Source organism: Amblyomma maculatum, chromosome 2, assembly GCF_055883805.1.
Source record: "Amblyomma maculatum isolate TAMU_Amacu chromosome 2, ASM5588380v1, whole genome shotgun sequence".
NCBI classification, from domain to species: Eukaryota; Metazoa; Arthropoda; class Arachnida; order Ixodida; family Ixodidae; genus Amblyomma; species Amblyomma maculatum.
In genome coordinates, this window is record NC_139345.1 from 102,928,935 (window position 1) to 102,948,718 (window position 19,784).

Consider the following 19,784-nt stretch of genomic DNA (forward strand, 5'->3'; position numbering starts at 1 on the left):
TGTGTGTGTGTGTGTGTGTGTGTGTGTGTGTGTGTGTGTGTGTGTGTGTGTGTGTGTGTGTGTGTGTGTGTGTGTGTGTGTGTGTGTGTGTGTGTGTGTGTGTGTGTGTGTGTGTGTGTGTGTGTGTGTGTGTGTGTGTGTGTGTGTGTGTGTGTGTGTGTGTGTGTGTGTGTGTGTGTGTGTGTGTGTGTGTGTGTGTGTGTGTGTGTGTGTGTGTGTGTGTGTGTGTGTGTGTGTGTGTGTGTGTGTGTGTGTGTGTGTGTGTGTGTGTGTGTGTGTGTGTGTGTGTGTGTGTGTGTGTGTGTGTGTGTGTGTGTGTGTGTGTGTGTGTGTGTGTGTGTGTGTGTGTGTGTGTGTGTGTGTGTGTGTGTGTGTGTGTGTGTGTGTGTGTGTGTGTGTGTGTGTGTGTGTGTGTGTGTGTGTGTGTGTGTGTGTGTGTGTGTGTGTGTGTGTGTGTGTGTGTGTGTGTGTGTGTGTGTGTGTGTGTGTGTGTGTGTGTGTGTGTGTGTGTGTGTGTGTGTGTGTGTGTGTGTGTGTGTGTGTGTGTGTGTGTGTGTGTGTGTGTGTGTGTGTGTGTGTGTGTGTGTGTGTGTGTGTGTGTGTGTGTGTGTGTGTGTGTGTGTGTGTGTGTGTGTGTGTGTGTGTGTGTGTGTGTGTGTGTGTGTGTGTGTGTGTGTGTGTGTGTGTGTGTGTGTGTGTGTGTGTGTGTGTGTGTGTGTGTGTGTGTGTGTGTGTGTGTGTGTGTGTGTGTGTGTGTGTGTGTGTGTGTGTGTGTGTGTGTGTGTGTGTGTGTGTGTGTGTGTGTTTGTGTGTGTGTGTGTGTGTGTGTGTGTGTGTGTGTGTGTGTGTGTGTGTGGTTTTTATAGAAATAATTTCACATGAAAAGATTCGTACCAGCCGCGGCATCTGCCATCGCGCCAACAGGCAGCTGCAGTCCATTACATACATGTCAACTTCGTTTTCTTTCATACTTTTCCGCTAAATCCGGAAAAGGAGGCACGTGGCAGATCTAAGGAAGCATGCAAAGAACAGCCGGTCAGTGCCCGGTGTTCAAAGCACCCATATTGGAGGAATGCTACTATCACAATGAGGAATATAAAGCTCTGTCTAACCCTCCTCAGGCCAAAGGTGCCATAAATCTTTACGCTTAGTTGAAGATAAACTTCACCAAGAAACAAAATGCGCGCTGAGCAGAGCATCATTGCTTGGCACTGTCGCCACTTCCTGACTGCCATCAGTTTTGAACCTCTGCCACGCTCGGAACGAAGTGATTGCCTGTAATTACAGACCCGTCTACTACCTAGTAAGATGCACACGAGCGGTTAATTATGCACTGCGGGAATAAATGATCAGGTTATTCTTGTTTTGTTCTTGTTTTTCATTTGATGTCTATTTAAGCGAACCTTGCAATGGTTAATGGTGTCGTCTCTGCATTATTTAACGCACTTCCTTTATGCTGCCGACAGTAGGCACGAATGATCAATGGTGGTTCACAAGCAAGAAACGCGCAACAGGACTTAACAGCTTGTCGCTGATAGCACCCCGTCAGAGCGATGGACAAATGATGCAGGCTGTAGACGGATATTCCCGAGAGGGCGGAAGTTGTGTTTTAAACGATTGCACTTGAATCTGAAGTGTACTGTTTTTCTTTTTTTTACAAACATGAAATTATACATATGAGAATGCCGGCTTCATCCCGATGTTCGTGCATATAGTCCGTCAGTGGCCGCTAGGCCCAGGGATAAAAAGAGCAACATACCACTGCTATCAGGCGGGCAAGAAAGCTTACGGCTTGCAGTTTTGATTTGCTGTATTTTGTTTTTCTGGACCTCGTAGTTATTCCTGCAAAATATGCTGCAACGTTCTAGGTTTTTTCATATATTTATTTACCAGCTGTTTAGTGCTGCCTCATCGAGGTGAACATCTTGCTAAGCTGGAAAGTTAGACTGCCTCAGAAGTGAACTACCCTGCTTGTATTATTAGCGTAGCTCCAAAAAGCCGAAAGCACCACAGCACGAAAATGGTGAGTAATTAATTTAGGAGACCTCAGAGCAATCTAGAATATCAAACAGGCAATCACTTACCAGCATCTATCTCAGCACAGCCATTTAGCTACCCATGTCAATAAGCCCTACTCCTTTCAGCTGGGCTCAGTTCCTGAAAACTCTCTAGGTTTTCTTTGTATGAGAACGTTTATCGTTCGGCGGCTTCAAGTGAGTAACAATGTCTGTTACTCAGTTCTCCACTCTACCGCACTCTGTGTAATAGGAAGTCTCTGAATACATCGAAATATAAAAGGATTTAGCTCTTCGGAGTCGAATGCTATATATGTAGAAGATGCACCTTCAAGAAAGATTCATCACAGCTAAACATGGTAACGTAGTTAAGTTAACCAATATTTGTGTGTTCTATCTGTGGTGGTGTGGCTTTGAATGATGTGATCGTATCTATTTATGAGCTAATGAAGCTTTTATTTACTTTTAAAATGGGGATTTGTAGGCAGGTACGGCTGAAATTGAACCTTTTCTCAATGCAGAATAAGATCAGACCTTACAACTCAACATTACTTCGGTCGAGCTACGATGCGTATACACGGAAGGCGTGTTGAAAAGTAAACAACTTCACCAAGGCGATGGGCGGGGTAAGGTACTATAGCATTATTTTTTAAAGTGAACACGAGTTCTTACCAGCCCCTACCATTCTTTTTTCTCATGTTTCGAACCCTCAAAAACCTAACTGCTCTTTTCCATGCTCCTAAGACTTTAGTCAGCAAAAAATAAAGGATCCAACACTAGACAGACTATGTGCGGCAAGGGCACGTGCCGTTGAAACGTACCTGATAAAGAGACGTGCCGAGGCTGCGTGGCAGATACTCCACAGGGTTGAAAAGTAGCAGTGGAAAAAAAATCTCGAAGTCGTGAGAGGCCAGCATCGGACGTGGACAGACTACGGTGGGCTTTGGTCTTTGCCCGATAACTTTAAACTCGAAGCCTTTACTGCCTTCCCTCTTCATGTTTTCCTTCATCAATCTTGCCGGCAACATCTTTCGCTCCTTTATTTATTTCGCTCCGAACTCGACCGGAATAGCGAATGTCAGCCGGGCGTTGACGGCGCATTACCGGGCGTTGGCCGTAGCCGCAGGCGCTCCTAAGACGTGTATACTTGCTGACAGCGGCTCTCTCGGTCTCATTTATACAGTTTTAAAAGACAGTGGTCAGTGCGGTGTCGGCGTCGCTCGAAGGTGTCGACGACCGCGTGTCGTGTACGTGCCGACATGCAACTTCGTTGAGGGCCAACTACCTTTCTATTCAATTGTGTTTGATCTTGAATTATGACGCGCTTTGAAAACTTGTTTGCGTTTCCATGTCCTTGCAGACTCGAGAAACTACTCCCATATACGTACAAAATCTAGTATATGCTACTAAAAACTGGCTCAGCTAATCACCTTTATCTTTATACGCACGCGAAGAGAAAACAATTAGCTGCGAGAGAGGCAGACTGTTAAAATATTAAGGCAGTTTAGCTAGCAGAGCCAGGTGACAAAACAGTGTAGTTACATTGGCAAATTTCAACCCCCGGTTATAGAAACCCATTGGACACTGATTATAGTTTGTTGAAGACGAGCTACCTCAGGAGAAATAGGGTCTGATGAAAACTAAGGATAAAATGGCCCTTTTCTGCAGGCCGCGCGCTGGGGTAGCTCAGTGGTTAGCAGGCTCGACTACTCAGCCGGGATGCGTATTGCCATACCATATCCCATAGGCGCACTGGAACAGACGACGCTTTCAGCGAGTTAAACGGCGATTGTTGCTGAAAGATCTCTGTGAACGCAACCTAAAGGTAACATACACTCACTGTAAAGGGCGATTGTTGCTGAAAGATGTCAGTGAACGCAACCTAAAGGTAACATACACTCACTGAGGCATGAAATGATTGTGGGAAAGGTAATTGCTTAGTGTAACTGTTGTCATACCGATTGTTACTTAAAGGTGTCTATAAACGCAACCTAAAGGTAACCTACGCTCACTGAAGGCAGAATATAATTACAGTGAAGACAATTGAAAAAAAAAAAATATTCAGAAAAAACAATAAAACACAGGAGTCGAACGCATGTTTAAGTGGCATCAGTGAAGAGATGCGTGGTGTTAATCCATTGAGCCACCAAAACGACGGGAACGGTGGGCTTCAAATATGTTCTTATTTGTTTAGACAATATATCCACTATTTGTCGCTTGGTGGCGCTGCTCAGAGGAATCACGCGCCAGAGCGTCGTCTGCTCGAGTGCTCCTACGGGATATGGTTTGCTAATAAGCAGCCGGGATACCTGGGTTCGATCCCGGCGCCCATCTTCCGTGAGAAGTCAGCGCTCGGTAAAGAACGCCAGGTATCTGAAACATCCGAAGTCATCAAAGAGAGTGTAGCCTGCCATCATGGTCCGGCCGCATGAAGAAGGAGACGACAGCCTCAGCATGCCTGGCAAGCAAGCGCAGATTGGCTGCAGGACTAAATGTCGGCAAGAACATCCATCATAGCCAGAGTCGCTTTGGGACGTTAAAATCAAACCTTGCCTCTATACCTCTGGTCAACTTTATATGCAAAGAAACTCATCTTTCCTGCTTTCAGTCTATCCTAAAAAATTATGTTCTTCGGCAGAGGGACATTTGATGCTTGCTGGCGAACGCTTTAAGGTAAAATATCAGCGGCATATAGTGCGCACAAGCGACTTAGCGAATGTGCCATTACAATCGTGTGTTTTGGTTCTATAAGCTTATTCTGCTTGTGCTTGGCATCATGACGTCATAAGGAGAATATTGTGATGTATCGTGCGTGTTTTAAGCATTTTTGCGTTTTTATTTTACCGAAGCTCGCCATGCTTGAATGACTTGGAGGGACGGAGCTTTTCATGATTACCTGCACAAAATAACTCAAGTATGCAAGTAATAAAACAGAGTTTATTTCTCGCTGTTCCGCCGTATAGTGTCTCAGTGAGGAGGACGCTAGTTTTGATCCTGACGACGGTGGCTGCACCTCGATGGACGGAAAGCGCAGAAGGTGCTGGTGTACGGCGAGATATCATCGTCTTCTTATTGAGCCGGACAATAACCACTGTAGGGCAACGACCTCACCCACAATCTTCCCATTAACCCGGTGCTGTGCTAGCTGCATCCACTTGACCCCGGCAATGCTCTTGACCTCATCTGCACACCTAATTTTCTGCCTCCTCGGCTACGATTGCTTTCTATTAGAATCCAATTTGTTACCTGTAGCGACCATCTGTTGTACTCCTTTCGCATTAGGTGTGCTGGCCATGCCCATTTTCAATGCCCTGTAAAGAACTCCAATAGGTCGAAATTATGCAGAACCTTCCACCGCGGAGCCCTTTAGGCTATGTAGCTTTGAGACGTCTTTGGCGCCCGTTCCTGGGTTTCGCGTCGGCGTCGGTCTCGTAGCAAGCTCCGCCCCAATTTCAACCCCCAGCTCAGTCCCGCTCTTCCTGCGTGGCGCCGACCACGCGTGTTATCTGATTGCGGCGCGCGCTCCCCCGTTCGCCACTGCTTATACCCCGACCCCCCCTACCCCCTCTCCCTGCGTGACGGCGAGGGTGCTCTCTGGTTGCCGAAACGCCGGCTCGCTATCAACGGATCACGGTGCGTGCATCCCAAGCCTAAACGCAGAGTCACGTTCTCTTCACTCGCTAGTGGCGTAAGCGGCATAAGTCAGTCGCTGCTATCTGTTTTCGTCGCGCAACGTTCCTATGGGCACACGCACTGCCTACCGCAACCTCCCGATAACTTAATTGCTTTCTTCATTTCTCCGACCACAAAGCTTCTTTCGTGACAGCCAAGAACTTTTAGTGCAGTGTTTCTTGAAGAAATAAGTGTGAAAAATTAAAAAACAAAGTTGGCTGTAATTGTGCATACGTGTCTTGCTCCAAATATTTGCCTCAATCTATCGAAAAATGTGAAACAGCTGATGAGCCGTGCTCTAATTTCGCATTAGGAAGTAAAGTAATCGTCGGCAATTTTTGCCCTTTGAGTATTCTACAGCCAAGACTTTACAGAAACGTAAGAGCAAACATGAAACTCAGTTGGAAACAGTGTGGGAGGGGTTTATTTCTGGGACGTGCTACAAAGGACTATTAAAAGAGAGCTACCGCTGACGTCATATGGAATTGGATTTTTGTCTACCGATGATGAAGATGGTTGTCCTTTAGATTTAGTTATGCTCGTGGACTTTTTTTGTATATGGCGCTCCAGATTGGCAGGGTATTCCTGCGACATGAATGTGTAGCCTTCACACGTGTACCTTCTTGAAAATATTCAAAAGTTTCTTGATGTATTGAAATCTCAATTATGGGCCCCGGGCTGTTTAGCAACATTAGAGCCCTTGGTTTCGCTTAGAGAATATTAGTGTAACTGAGCCACACTATTAGGAGTTGGTGGCGTTTACTTTCTTTATCTGAAATGTATATTGATGTCTGCCAAAGCCTGGCAAATAAAAAGTGTTGATACCCGTGTTGTTGAGGAAGCTCTAAGGCGCAATGTTAATTTTTATCTTCTTTACTAGGGCTTCTAATACTTCTTTAAAGTATTACTAGGCTGCCTGGCCAATGGCAAATGTGGAAAATGGGGAAATAGTCGAAACAAAATCCTGGAGGTCAGCGCTGGTAGTGTAGACGTGCCCTTCACTCTTCACTCTGGTGTTTGCTTTGCCTTACTCCTTACTGCAGACTGTTATAAGAAATTCAGTGTGGTTTGTATTTCTTTAAACGAACCAAATCTATAAGCCTTACAATGTCACATTGTTTCCAGTTCTTAGGAGAGCAAACATAAGTTCTTGTAGGATAATGAACTGTCGGCGTTGCGGTAGAACAAAGCTTTGTCTTTCCTTTGCTTTCCAACGATTGTTGATAACCACTTCAACATCACTGTTATATGTCAGGAATGCAATAACTAAAGCCACATGGCAACTAGAGTGTTCAGCAGCTGTAGTTGTTACCAATAAAAATTGTGTGTCTTGTCTTGCGCGCACGGAGTTGCTTTCGTCGAATGGAATTCTCCATTTTGGAGACAAGATCACAGTACGGGAAGGATGCGTGAAGTGGCGGTACATTGCCTTGTTTCCACACCACAGGCAAACGTCTCACTACAATTGAGTTTCAACATCAGGTCCTTCCACACGCCATCTGACTGAAAAACTCATCGAGAGATTTTACAGTACTTTAGAATCTAAGCGAGGTTCATGCTGGGCACGTCGGCTAGTCGATTGTGTTGGTGTTAGGAACGAGTGCCCACATCCCAGTTCCATGAGGCCTGAGAATGACAGCGTAGCAAAGAGCCTTTTGGCAGACCTGTCATGCGAAACTAAGCGCCATCTTTCGATCCCGCCCTGTAATTGCGTTTGTGCTTTTTATGGATATGCACTTTCATTTCCTTTGTGGCCGTGACTTCAGCGTAGCGTGGCGTTTCAGCTACTGCTCCAGAAAAGTATTTTTAAATCACCTTTTATTTTCAAAACTAATTTTAAAACCATGACTGATTACAACCCGAGTTTTTTGAAGTTCTCTGTTTTTGTTTATTATTCTCCTATCGTGCTCCTAAATCTCATCAGAGAGCTGCAGGAATCGCTTCCTATGGGCGCACAATCTTATCATAGGAACGGACGTCTAAAGTGTGCAAACAGCACATGGACGTCCAAATTAGCATTTAAATGTGGTCACTTTGAACAAAAGTCGAACACTTCTTTCAACAAACTCAAGGCGGAGAGAAAAATTGCACACTGTTGAAATAACGCGACAATAAATAAAAGACAGTACGCACCCGCTGTATAGTGAAAGGCCCCGTTCTCCAAAAGCTTTTTTTTTTTTTTGGATTCTCTCTGGCTTTCCATAGCAGTCTTAACTGTAGGTACTTGATGAAGCACATGACAAATTTTAAAAGGAAAAGGTTCATACTCGTCAAACCTTTAGACTATTTCCGTCAATATATTTATGACATTATCTCATATTAATCCACAGGTGACAAAAACGTCTTGTAAAATAAGGCACGTTGTTTATTTTCTATGTCTGCTTTAAACTGGGTGCTTGTTTATCCATTTAGAGGCTTTCAGTTTAAAAACTGGGGGAGATAAGTTTGTGAAGTCTGTGGAGGTAGAATTTACAGATATGCGGACATGATGTACAAGGTGATCAGCTTGATTGCTAAAACCAAAATTAACTAATCAGCCTTTTCTTTGACAATAAGGGACATGTCATATTGCGACATATATACCGGCCAACATCAAAGATCGACCGCGTTTTTAAATCTTGTAAATAGCTAATGCAGTTGGGAATACCATTTACCAAAAATTTGCATTTTATAATTCTATGGTGAGGAGTTCACGCGTAGTAATATCGCCAAGAACTGTTAACTTCTTCAACATTATCGAATGCAGATGACGCGTTAGCATCTGTTGCGCGAAAATCAAAACAAACGCCATTTTATGTGTCCGCAATACCGAAAACCAACTAAACTACATATGAAGTGCATATTTTTAACGTTCAATGATTTATCCCACGCTTCCGACTGAGATAATTTCTAAACGAGGCTAACCTTTGATGTTGACGTCTTTCAATTTCGCAATAAGATATTGCCCCCCTAATATTAAAAATCAAATCTGATAATATAATATCATGCTCTATCCTGTGCATGGTGATCGCTTTGTAGCAAGACGCAATTGAACGGACAGCAGGGGCTTACCTCTTATAGACTTCTTTTTTTCAAATACTCACTTCCAAAAAGTTAATAATCACTCTCTATCCCTGACTCAAGCTACGGAATAAGTCTAAAGCCACGCATGGACTCGAGAGGCGGTGGTGGTCGAGTCCGGCCGAGGCACTCAGCAGAGTGTTTCTGAGCAGCGAAACGTTAGGCCATTTCCATCGGTACGTTTATAACATTTACAACAGCATCTTATAATTATCAACAGTTGTGCCTCACAATAGCTATCGAAAACGCGAACCATTGTTTTGACATAACGGTGTGAATTTCTCAGTGCGACTGCAGGACCAACTTTAAAAGGAGAATTTATCTACGTATCCAAATATTAGTCCATTCCCACCGCTACGTTCATAGCGATGTTGCCTTATATTAAAAGGTGATGTCCAATAAAAATGGAATTGAAAGTCGTGGCTGCAGGAAACGAAGACCAATGGATGACTCATAAAGCTTAGTCAAGTATCGGCGTCAGGGTGAATGAACTCGTATGCAAGAAAAAAAAAGAGCGGGGTAAGACCTACGTGTCACCCTATGCTTGTCTCGAGAGCAGGGCTCACTTTCAGAACAAGTACAGTGACAGTTTACACCAGGCTGGAATAACGCGCTTCCTTTATTTTTAATTAAACGCATACACGCATATCTCTTGTATATACCTAAACATAACAGTTGCTTAGCTTCGAGACTAAGAAAATATTTGGCGCGCACCAATATCGCGCAAAAAAAGCGCTGTGTGTGTGCGACCTATATCTTCGTCCTCATCCTTCGCGCTGTTTAAAATTTTATTTTGTAAAACCAACTAGCCTGCACCTCAACGCTTTTAGGAAAAAGAAAATTTTTGCTTCAAGCCCATGACTGAGGGGTCGAACCACGAAACCTAAGAACATGCACGGCAGCGAACCTTGTGCATGACTTATCTGGTTATGTTATAAGCTCTATCTAGCTTGATGGCTGAATATGCCGAAGGAGAGCTAATAAAATGCGGAGTGCTGTTTCCAATTGCATACCGTAGGTAAAATTTCCCGCCATTTACTATACACAGTCATAAAGGCATGCCTACAACAAATAACTGCGATGAGTGACTTTGGATGGTATATTTTCTCTTAATTCAACCACGCCTATATCTTCGTCGTTTAAAATTTGTCCTCCTCAGTAGGCGGGGATGTACGGAAAAGAATGATGTTGGCGGCTGTTTGAAAATAAAGTAGCAAGTTTGTTTAGGTCGTAGGTTACGTGTAGAATATTCGCGCGGTTTTTTTTAGTATTGTCTTTTGTGCTCACCGCGACACATAGCTTTTAAACATAGCCAAATAGCAAACCTGATTCCCGCGCGTCAGAACTTACTCGAAAACTGTAAACTCAGGAGCGAAGTTTAGAGCTATATGCTTGCGCTACTCCCTTCGCTGGTGCCAGACTGCCTTTTTCCATCGCACGATGCCTAATCAGACGTCAAAGGTAAAACGAACCAGGACAGTTGGTGGATTATCTTTCATTCAGCACCCATGGCTAAGTAACGGCCTCGTGGCGTGCGAGCCTGCGACACAGTAGAGCTTCACGACTGGTTTCGAAAACGAGGTTCAGAGGGCAGCGCTGACAGCGTTGTCTGGCGCCGGTCAAGCGAGGCCTTTAATTACCTCCGCACGCTACGCAGGCAGAGAAGGGCGTGGCCGCCTATCCTTCATGGGCAGAATGGCCCGACACGCAGAAAATGTTCGAAGAAGTTGCTTCATGGGTCAACTAGGGCTCGGGGCGGGCGAAAGCAGAAGCGAACGGGTGACGCCTTACTTTCGTAATTCGCCTCCCACGCTGATAAGGCTGGTGTGCTGTCAGAAACCCTTAGGGAGGTTAGTCGCGTGTGTTCAGTGTGCAAGGTGCGGATGACGTAGGAAGGTCTCCAGGCTGGCCGGACTTGATTATTTTTTTCCGTTCTGCATCGTGTATTAGCCAGGCGTAATAGCTGACATATGCCTGCAGAGTAGCGCCTGACAAATGAGCGTGTGGTGTTCCCGGTAGGCAAGCCACTCATGAAATAATCGATCAGAAGACGGTGTATTGCCAGTTTTCTCTGACATTTGCAAACGAAGGCAAAGAAACATCTGTGCTCACAAGTTTCCTCACGCCTCGATGTAAGGTATCGATACGTCGACGCAACGTCACTCTTTCATGAGCTTTCTCCCTGGTTAATTTTTGTGACAAGTCTAGACTGTCACGCAACCAAAATAGTCGGCAACTCACTGACCTAGATGCTGCGAAAATTAAAACCTAGCAGCATTGTTTCCTTTTTTAGAGAGTCTAAGACATTAACGCTTTAAGCTTCAGGTGGTGGAGGCTTTATAATGCAAAAGAGGGAGCGCCATATGCGTCGTCGTTATTTTTATGTTCGTGGCGTACACAACCCCACGTTCAATACTCAGGCACTCGATGAAATGCAAGAGCATGAATTCGCTCATACCTGTCACGTCTCTCGCCAGCTGGAGCATTTATTTATTTTCTGCCTGCCGCATTTGTTTTGCTTACAACTACAGTTCCAGTTGAGCTGTCTCCAAAACTCTTCTCTTATCAGGCAGTGGTTCCACGCGCACCCCTGGCGACATGTTCAAACAAATCGACACTAATAAACGGCGAACTGCACGGTAGTAGAGCAAGACAAGACGGGCACGCTCAACTGCGAGTTTTGTAATCTTACGCGCACGTTTTAACCAGGGTGTTCCAACTTTTTCCCGCTCTCGAGCTCGCACTTTCTGCACCCTCAGAGTCTGGTTACGAAACAAGGAAGCGTTGATGCATTCGCTCGAAAGCAGAACCATTCTTGTAGACACGAGTGCAGACTTTGATGTGCGCGTTTTTATAACAGGCGTGCCACTTAAATCTAAAAACGTTTTTAAGCATGCTGAGGTTTAAACTTTGTTCAATCGAGTAGGACTTCCGGTGGGTTTTGAACACAGGTAGTTGGTGGAGACGACGAGGTGTAATCCAAAACGTGAGTGCGTACTGCTGTGTCTACGCAGGGCGGCCTGCTGCCGCGATAAAGATAACGTTAAGTACTGGCTGAGAAATCCTTGGTTTCAAGTCGCTTATTTCCTTTTCAGTGTGACAAAGAGAGCGTACAAGCGTTAGACGATTTCAAATGGCTCTGAACCTTCGCTGTAGAGCTTTCGAATTGAAAAACAAAAAAAAATATTAGACCTTGTTCATGTAAACAGATAAACAGATTATAGGCCGCTGGGAGTCGCATTGCCTAAATCTTATCGACTTTTTATTTCAAAAATTATATATGTAAAGACTAATTAATTTCCACTAACTACTGACTTTGGGAATAGTGTGCCAAATCAATAGTTGAAATTTCCCTCGAAAAACAGCAGGCTGAAATTCTTTCACGAAGGTGCCACTTACGTAAAGCAGGCTTTTCTACCTGCAAATTGGAATTTAAAAATCACTCGAAAAATTAATAGGCCTCCAGGTGATCTCGGCACTGCTTCAAGGTGACCTGACCCGTCTCAGCCAAATAAATCCGCTTTAATCTGTACCGCGCTTTATCGAACGGAGTCTTATGCTGCAATTTGCGAGAAATAAGCGCGTGCAACTGTCACCTGGAAACATTTTTAAAGGACTGTAATGAAATTGACGTAAATAGTATTTCGGGGCAAGAATATCAAACAGCCAAAGCGGTATGCAACTTGTGGATTGGCACGGAACTCAGGAAGACCATAATGAAAATGTTGATGATATTAATGTATAAAATACATCATAGACTAGGCCATTTGAGTTTCATCCACATGTTGAGAAAGCCATGAAAGAGGGGTAAAGACGTCGTATTTTGAAATTCTTTGTTACCTTTAACTGAAACAGCTCGTATGGGGCACATTTTCCATGTTCCTTAAATCAATATCCGGTGACTTGTGTTTGAAAAGATGTGACATGGCTACGCCTTGATGTGGAAAACGATTGGAAAAGGACAAAATTTATAACCTGCTGGTGCAATTATTTCTTATTGTTCGGTGGATATTATTTCCAGGTCTTTAAATGCGTTTCAATGACCTCCTCCTAAAATTTTAAAAGAAAAGTTAGCATTTTTCCCCAAAAAACTGGCGTCGACGTTCTCAGCAGCTATCCACTAAGGGACGACGCGCAATGCCAGCTGACTGCGGAACTTTTATTCCTGACCCCGTGAACCCGACCTTTTGAACATCACAAAGTGCTCCGAGACCTATATAGACACCGAGCTGAATACATATCGCGTAATGTGCCAGCACTTAATTTCATTTGCCCAAGAGAAAATAGGCGGCCGAAAAATGCCAGGGATATGAATGACCTGAGAAGCTGAGCTAAAAGAGGATTTAGGAGTGAGAAAATGTAAGGAGAAAGGTAACGCAGGGAGAGATAACTAGAAAGGCTGGAATAGGAGAGCAATCAAACAAGACTAATAATGTATATTCACTTGGCATAATTGGTGACAGAGAGCGCGAAAACGTCTGCGCTCGAAAGTAGTTTGCTCAAAGTTCAAGTCGTGTGGAAATTTTTAGTTTTCGTTGTATACTTTGTCCCAAATGCACTTTCTGTACGCCCCTCGTTATCAAATTTCCTCTTCAAAAATGAAGGCAGGAATGTGACCTCCACGGATCTGATGCGTATGGCGCAAATCTGGTCAGTTTCGAGATTTCATGTATAATGAGTGAAAATGTTTATTAAGAAGCAGTTTGAAACATATTTTCACAGGCACGCAAAATTCTGGGATTAAGATAGGAGTTTAAGAAGAACGATGACACAAAACATTCTTCCAAGCTTGGGAAAATTCGGTTTCAAGGAAGAGAGTTGACCTCAAGAGGTGAAACTGATATTGTGATTATTTTAAATGAAAATATTACGTGCGAGGTGCGAGAGAGAAACGCGAGCAGCGCCGACGAGAATTTATTCCAGTCCGTTTCGCAGCTGGAAGCAAACTAGAGTTTCATTGACAGCTTGCTGCAGAATGGCTTCTATGCCTCGCCGTTGTCAAGCAGTGATGAAAAAAAAAAAACTGACTGTGAAGTACTGGCAAGGCTAAGTAATTGTACAAAGCGTTTTAAAAACATTTTCACCTATTTTAAAATATACAGGCATAACATGGCAGGCAGTACTGCACAGTGCACAAAGCCGCTCTTGAATAACTTTGCTTTAAGGGCGTACTGTGGCTTAACAAAACAATAGATATTTGCGCTTCATGTCAAAAATACGCTCCATAAAATAAATAATTAGGCGTATTTGGCAGGGACCCAACAACAATAAATGATAGGTTGTGAATATCCCTAAAGAGGAAAGAGGAACAGCTGGATCTTACCGGTATTAAATTATGGAACTGAAACTCGGAGGCCAACGAAAGGATTTAATTTAAATTAAGGTCAATGCAGACAGCTATGAGCGGAAAATGGCGAGTGCAACTTTAAGAGACAAGAAGCGTGCAGTATGATACAAGACACTTATGCAAGTAAATGGCGTTCTAGTCGAAATCAAACAGGTGACGTTTTCACTGGCAGGACATGTAACGCGAAGGCAAGGCAACCGATGGCCGTTATTGTTAACGAACTAAATGGAAAGATAAGAAAAGCTTAGCAGCGGGTGGCAGAACGTTAAGCTGGGGAATGAGATCTGGAAGGTTTGGGGGATAATGTTGCCATGAACTACAATAATTTTTTTTTTTCCAGTTCCCCAGTGAATGCCGCTAGCTTGATGGTGAGGACTATGGCTTAAGATTGTTTTATGGCGGAAGCTTTAATTCTCTATAGCTCAAAATTGAAGGTCAAAAGGCTGGCCGATTCGGCCTTCAAACTGGAGCAGAGCAAGTATTAGAGACGCGCCGCGCACCAGCTGCTAACCTCCCCATTGCGAAGAGGACTTAGGCGAGTACATACGTGGTCCTGGCAGCTGCAAGTGACTGCTCTGAACCACGTGATATGTGACGACGCACGTCGCTTAAACGCGTGATAATGCAGTTTGACCTGGTTATATGTGCGCTGGCCGGCTGCTGCGGAAAGCCGTGGAGATGGAAGCAAGGTGTCAGGCCGCATACGTCGCTTATGCATCGCAGATGTCGGGCTGCTTCAGACGATCCTTGTGATAGAGAGCGACACGAAGCCCAGTTGGCGCGGTATAGAGCAAGTCAGTGGGCTCGGCTCGCTACTGAAACAGATCCATTATTCACATGTTGCTAGGGATACTATTCAAGGAAAGCCTAACTGTGTTGAGAATAAAGTTTATTATTCAAGCTAAACCGTGTCTAACCATGTCAACTAAGCTATCGCTTGACACACTCCGTTAAGCCGTGGTGAACGTCAGCAATATGTTTTTCATACAACCCAGCGCGCTGTATCAAAAAGAGCGAATATTATGTCATATAGAAAGCGAAAAATTATCCCATTGTAAAATTAGAGACATCTCACTAACTTTTGTAAAAGGATACGTAACAAACTAATATAAGGAAGTTGGAATCAGTCTGGTATTAACTTGATAAATATCATTATGCACTGTGTAGCCCAGGCAAGCGTTTTGGACCGCTCTTTTTTAACAATTATATAATGTGTTGGTAAGAGTTGAAAATTCATTGCAATAAAGCAGTTATGTGGATGACACTACCGTATTTGTTTGAGAACAAATACTGAGGATCTTGTACAAGCAGGCTGCCAATTGCTAGCTGAATTACAATATCCTAAAGTAAGAAACACCTTATTATAAACCACACTGAGGCTATTCTTTTCCGTTCCAAATATTAAAATATTCTTTGACAATGCTTTGGCCGCAAATAACTTAGAAATTGGGAAATGATTGGCAGTTAAAGCAGTACCTGTTTTCTTCCAAGAGCAAATGGCGCAAAATAGCCACAGTGGTTGTCCTGTGCCAATCTAAGCCGAGTACAAGGGATCCAAAGATAACAGTAGCAACTGCCTCTACAAGTCAACATTGTGTTATACAACTGAATGCTTTTGTCACAGCTTTATAGCTGTCTTCTTTGTTGGGGTAATAGCACAAACAATCATTTCATAATTTGTGAGTTCCGTAAGAATATGCCTTCCACGCCATTAAATGAACTAATAATGCTCACATTATTCTAGTACGAAAATATAAAAATAAAAGCGCCGGTGATCAGTTTATTTGTTAATCTATAAAAATCAACTTCTGTCATTTAAGCATGGCTTACGTAAGCAGACTAAGCATCAAATAAAAACAATCAACCTGAAAGAAAACAATAAGTCCTTTAAGGCAAGGTTAGGAAGCTGGTACACACTACAGATTCCGTGGACTGTGGCGGTATACAGATGCTGCAGTCTCTCTTTACGCCGGTACGTTTTCACTGGCATTTAAATGACCTTCAAATTCCCTCTGATGTCAAATAAGTTGCGAATGATGTTCAATGATGCTAAAATATGAAATGTTTGCTCCTTTTTATCATGGTTTGCTTTTTTTTTAAATAATGGAATACGTTGAACAATTTATGCAACGTTGCGTTTAATGAGCTGCTCTTCCGCCGGGCAATATTGAAAGCTGCATTACACGAAGTTTGCCTCCCCTCTTCACCCACATAACTTTTGTCTTCCTGCTGTTCATTTTTGGCTAAACGAAACAGGAACTAAAACGGAAACCTTCTTCCAAGTCTGCCGTGACGCCTATACTATTTTCAATATATTTGAGTAGTTTGCCAGCGCCAGTTTTTAGGAATATAGATAAATGCAACGCGCTCAGTAAAAATTCACCCCACAGATACAGTCTTAATCTAGTTCCACATATGTTCCACTTATAACTGGAACCTATGTGGAATCAAATTAAGAGTGTAGCAATCACCGGCGCTCTTTCTGCCCTATGTTATATCTACGTTTTGCGGTAGGTTCTCTTTTCACACGAATTTCACGAGTTTCCACAACCTTCCCCAATGACTAAATGATACTGCAAGCACTGTATTCGGTGAACAATAAAAAAAAAAAAAGAAATACGGGTGCTTTTTTTTTTTTTTTTTTTGTTTCCCGATTACGCGAATGATAATAGCTCTAATTAACCACTTTCTTCGAGTCATTTGAGATATACTTACATGACTACGTTAATCGAAATAAAAAAAGTAATGAACAAAAAGCAACAAGCATAAACAGTAGTACCTGTTTTTTATAATCTTCTATCAAATTCAAAAGATAAACAATAACGGAAGAATGCCGCCAGAAGGTGCGTTGCGAAGTGCAAGTTAACAGCACAGGAGGCTGTTCACGCTAATAAAACAGGGAGGTGGCTGTGAGAAGCGAGAACGAAGTTTTTGGGTCTTTTCATAAGAAGCGGTCGCGGTATAATTTTTTACTTGTTGTGTTATCCACCGAAACCGCGACGACACTCCTTTTCCGGTTACAAAATGAGGTTATTTCAGCATTGCAAAAATCACTTAGTAAATTTACCTTTCCTCGCGCACATTCTGGACAACAAAAAGTACTCCATGGTTACAAAGTAATAATCATTGTGTGCACGCTGCTGAATAAACAGTCGTGTAGCAATAACTTGCAAAAATAACCAGCGGTTCTGATTAAATGAGGGTCACACGCGAACTTAAAAAGTCGCCTTACATTTCTTCACGGCATCAGCTAATCTCAAATGAAAAAAAAAAAAAAAAAAGAAATTGCGCGCGGTTTTGCTCACGTATTTACACATTGAACACAAATTTTTGTACATTTATTCAGTTACGCTCTGCCGCGGTCACAAAACGAAGAACGAAAAAAATCAAATGTGACTTACTTTATTCTGGGTCCCTGAAGTCCTCGCTGCGCTCCTTTCCCTGGGGAAGAAAGCATATTTTGCGTTAGAATGCAAATCTGGCAGCTCCATTTCAAAGAAGAAAAATGCTCCTCCGCTCGTTCTTTTCCTCGTTTAATTTTGTCATTTCTCGTGTTGCTTCTTCCCCTTTCGTTTAGGCGCATGTATAGCCACATGCGCTGACACATATATTCAATCGCCTGTTCAACCTGACTGCCTAAAACGGTAAGCTGGCTTTTCCACATTAAGCTCTTAACTGAAAGAAAGCCCACAACCCGGACCCGTTTAAAGAAAGCTATAGAGATTTGTTTCTTTAGATTTGTTATGAAATTTGAGGATTCGAATAAAACTAGACTGTACATAAAGTTGCCAAGTTTCCTGCAACTGCACCCCATTTGAGGTGTTGTTTATTGATGACGTTGTTTCACGTGCTCGCACAAAACGACTTTGCAAGATTTACTTGAAAGCTTTGCACACTTCATCCGTGAAGCTCATTCTATTCTTAAGGATTTTGATTTCCCGGACTGTACGGTGTTCAGGCTATGAAAACATGAATATTTGTGCACGCGCAGGTAAAACGAGACCGCTAATAAAACCAGTTTTTATGTGATAACCACTATGCAACAGCGCTCAGCTCATCAGCTTTTAATCGCCTTCTTTGAGTGCTCTGTTTGCTCCCTCTTTCCTTTAAAAACAGAAGACACAAATGCTGCAATGGGTTATTTGCAGTTTCGTTTAATAAGAGCACGCCCGTCAAGTACAACATACTAAGCACGCCTGGCACGAAACAAAAATTTCACAGTCCAAACGGCGCTGCACATAGATATCACTTTATCTCATCCATGTAGTACAAACATACAAACGAGGAAGGCTGTCGTTAAAAAAAAACTGTTGCGTTTTCGTCACCTTGGCTTATTTGTTAGACCCATGCCGTGCACGCGATGATGTAACGTGCGCGGCATGCCTACTTAGAAAATAGCGGTTCAGTCCGTGATAAACATAGATTTCACCAATTCCCGCATGTTGTTGAGAGTTGTGATGCCGTGTATACGAAATCATTCGTGCACATGTCACAGAGTTAAGCGGAGTCGCGTTGTTGTGACTGGAGAAAGAAGGAAATGAAAATTCACGGGTCTACCAACTGGTTCCAGCTAAACCAACACCACTGCCTCGACCGGACAGAACCTCTACTCTTTTATGAGAGAGTTGGTGACAAACGAGAACAGCATCCCCCTTCCTGGTCGCCCACCCATTAGTTTCACCATCGACAAACAGAGACATATGAGATCGTCATCGCTGTTGCTCTTTCCACCACCAACGTCATTATATACTGACTCCTAAAGCGCCGTCGGAAACTACACTAACGGGCGCATCCTAGCCCCTGCGCAACGCATTTTGTTATCCTGATAGGGGCTCACACTTTACTGCCCGGCAACACTTCCACCCATGAGGACTTAGACTGCCATGCGGACAGGAAGGAACGCCGAGTGTGCTCACAAAGATACACTCAAATACCACGAAAAAGCAGAAGTGTACAGGCTGGCCCGGTATAAACGCTTAGCCAGACACAAGTCGCTGTCCACAACACAGAAGCATGTCTGGCTCTGCATGCAGATTAAAGCACACCCAGCTGGACTTTCGTTTCTCGCCTCGGGCGCGCTGGTCCATTGGCCCACTGCTTTTCAGGGTCGAGGCGCAGCCTTGACCTCGTGGCAGCGACCCAGCCTGGCTGGGCACAACGCTCACATTTTTACCCCAACCGATTCGTGCATATTAGCTTTCCAAACAGCGCTCAAGTCTAAGCCACACTCGGTGAGTATTGAACAAATATCAGTCGCAGATCAGTCGGAGCCATAGATGTGCAGGTCAAACCCTGCCGTTCAAGCGCCGGTGTGACCTGGGCTGCGGAGGCCGTCAAAACTCAAGGGATCTGTCCGTCCCTCCGTCCGTCCGTCCGTCCGTCCGTCCGTCCGTCCGTCCGTCCGTCCATCCATCCATCCATCCATCCATCCATCCATCCATCCATCCATCCATCCATCCATCCATCCATCCATCCATACGTCCGTGCGTCCGTCCGTGCGTCCGTCCATCCATCCATACGTCCGTGCGTCCGTCCATACGTCCGTGCGTCCGTCCATCCGTCCATCCATCCATCCATCCGTCCATCCATCCATCCATCCGTCCATCCGTCCATCCATCCGTCCATCCGTCCATCCATTCGTCCATCCGTCCATCCATCCATCCGTCCATCCATCCATCCATCCTTCCATC

At 43.9% G+C, this 19,784-nt stretch overlaps 1 protein-coding gene across 10 annotated transcripts in view; it reads right to left on the reverse strand.

Moving 5' to 3' along the window:
- Positions 1-19,784, reverse strand: part of LOC146199434 (calcitonin gene-related peptide type 1 receptor-like) — a 361,106-nt gene that overhangs the window by 108,384 nt on the left and 232,938 nt on the right. For 9 of the 10 annotated variants that reach the window (XM_084594921.1, XM_084594913.1, XM_084594920.1 and 6 more), the window contains one exon: positions 17,496-17,535. The exons of the other annotated variant lie outside the window; for it this stretch is intronic. The gene's annotated coding sequence lies outside the window, so the exon portion shown is untranslated. The remainder of the gene's footprint in view (positions 1-17,495; positions 17,536-19,784) is intronic. 10 annotated transcript variants of the gene reach the window in all.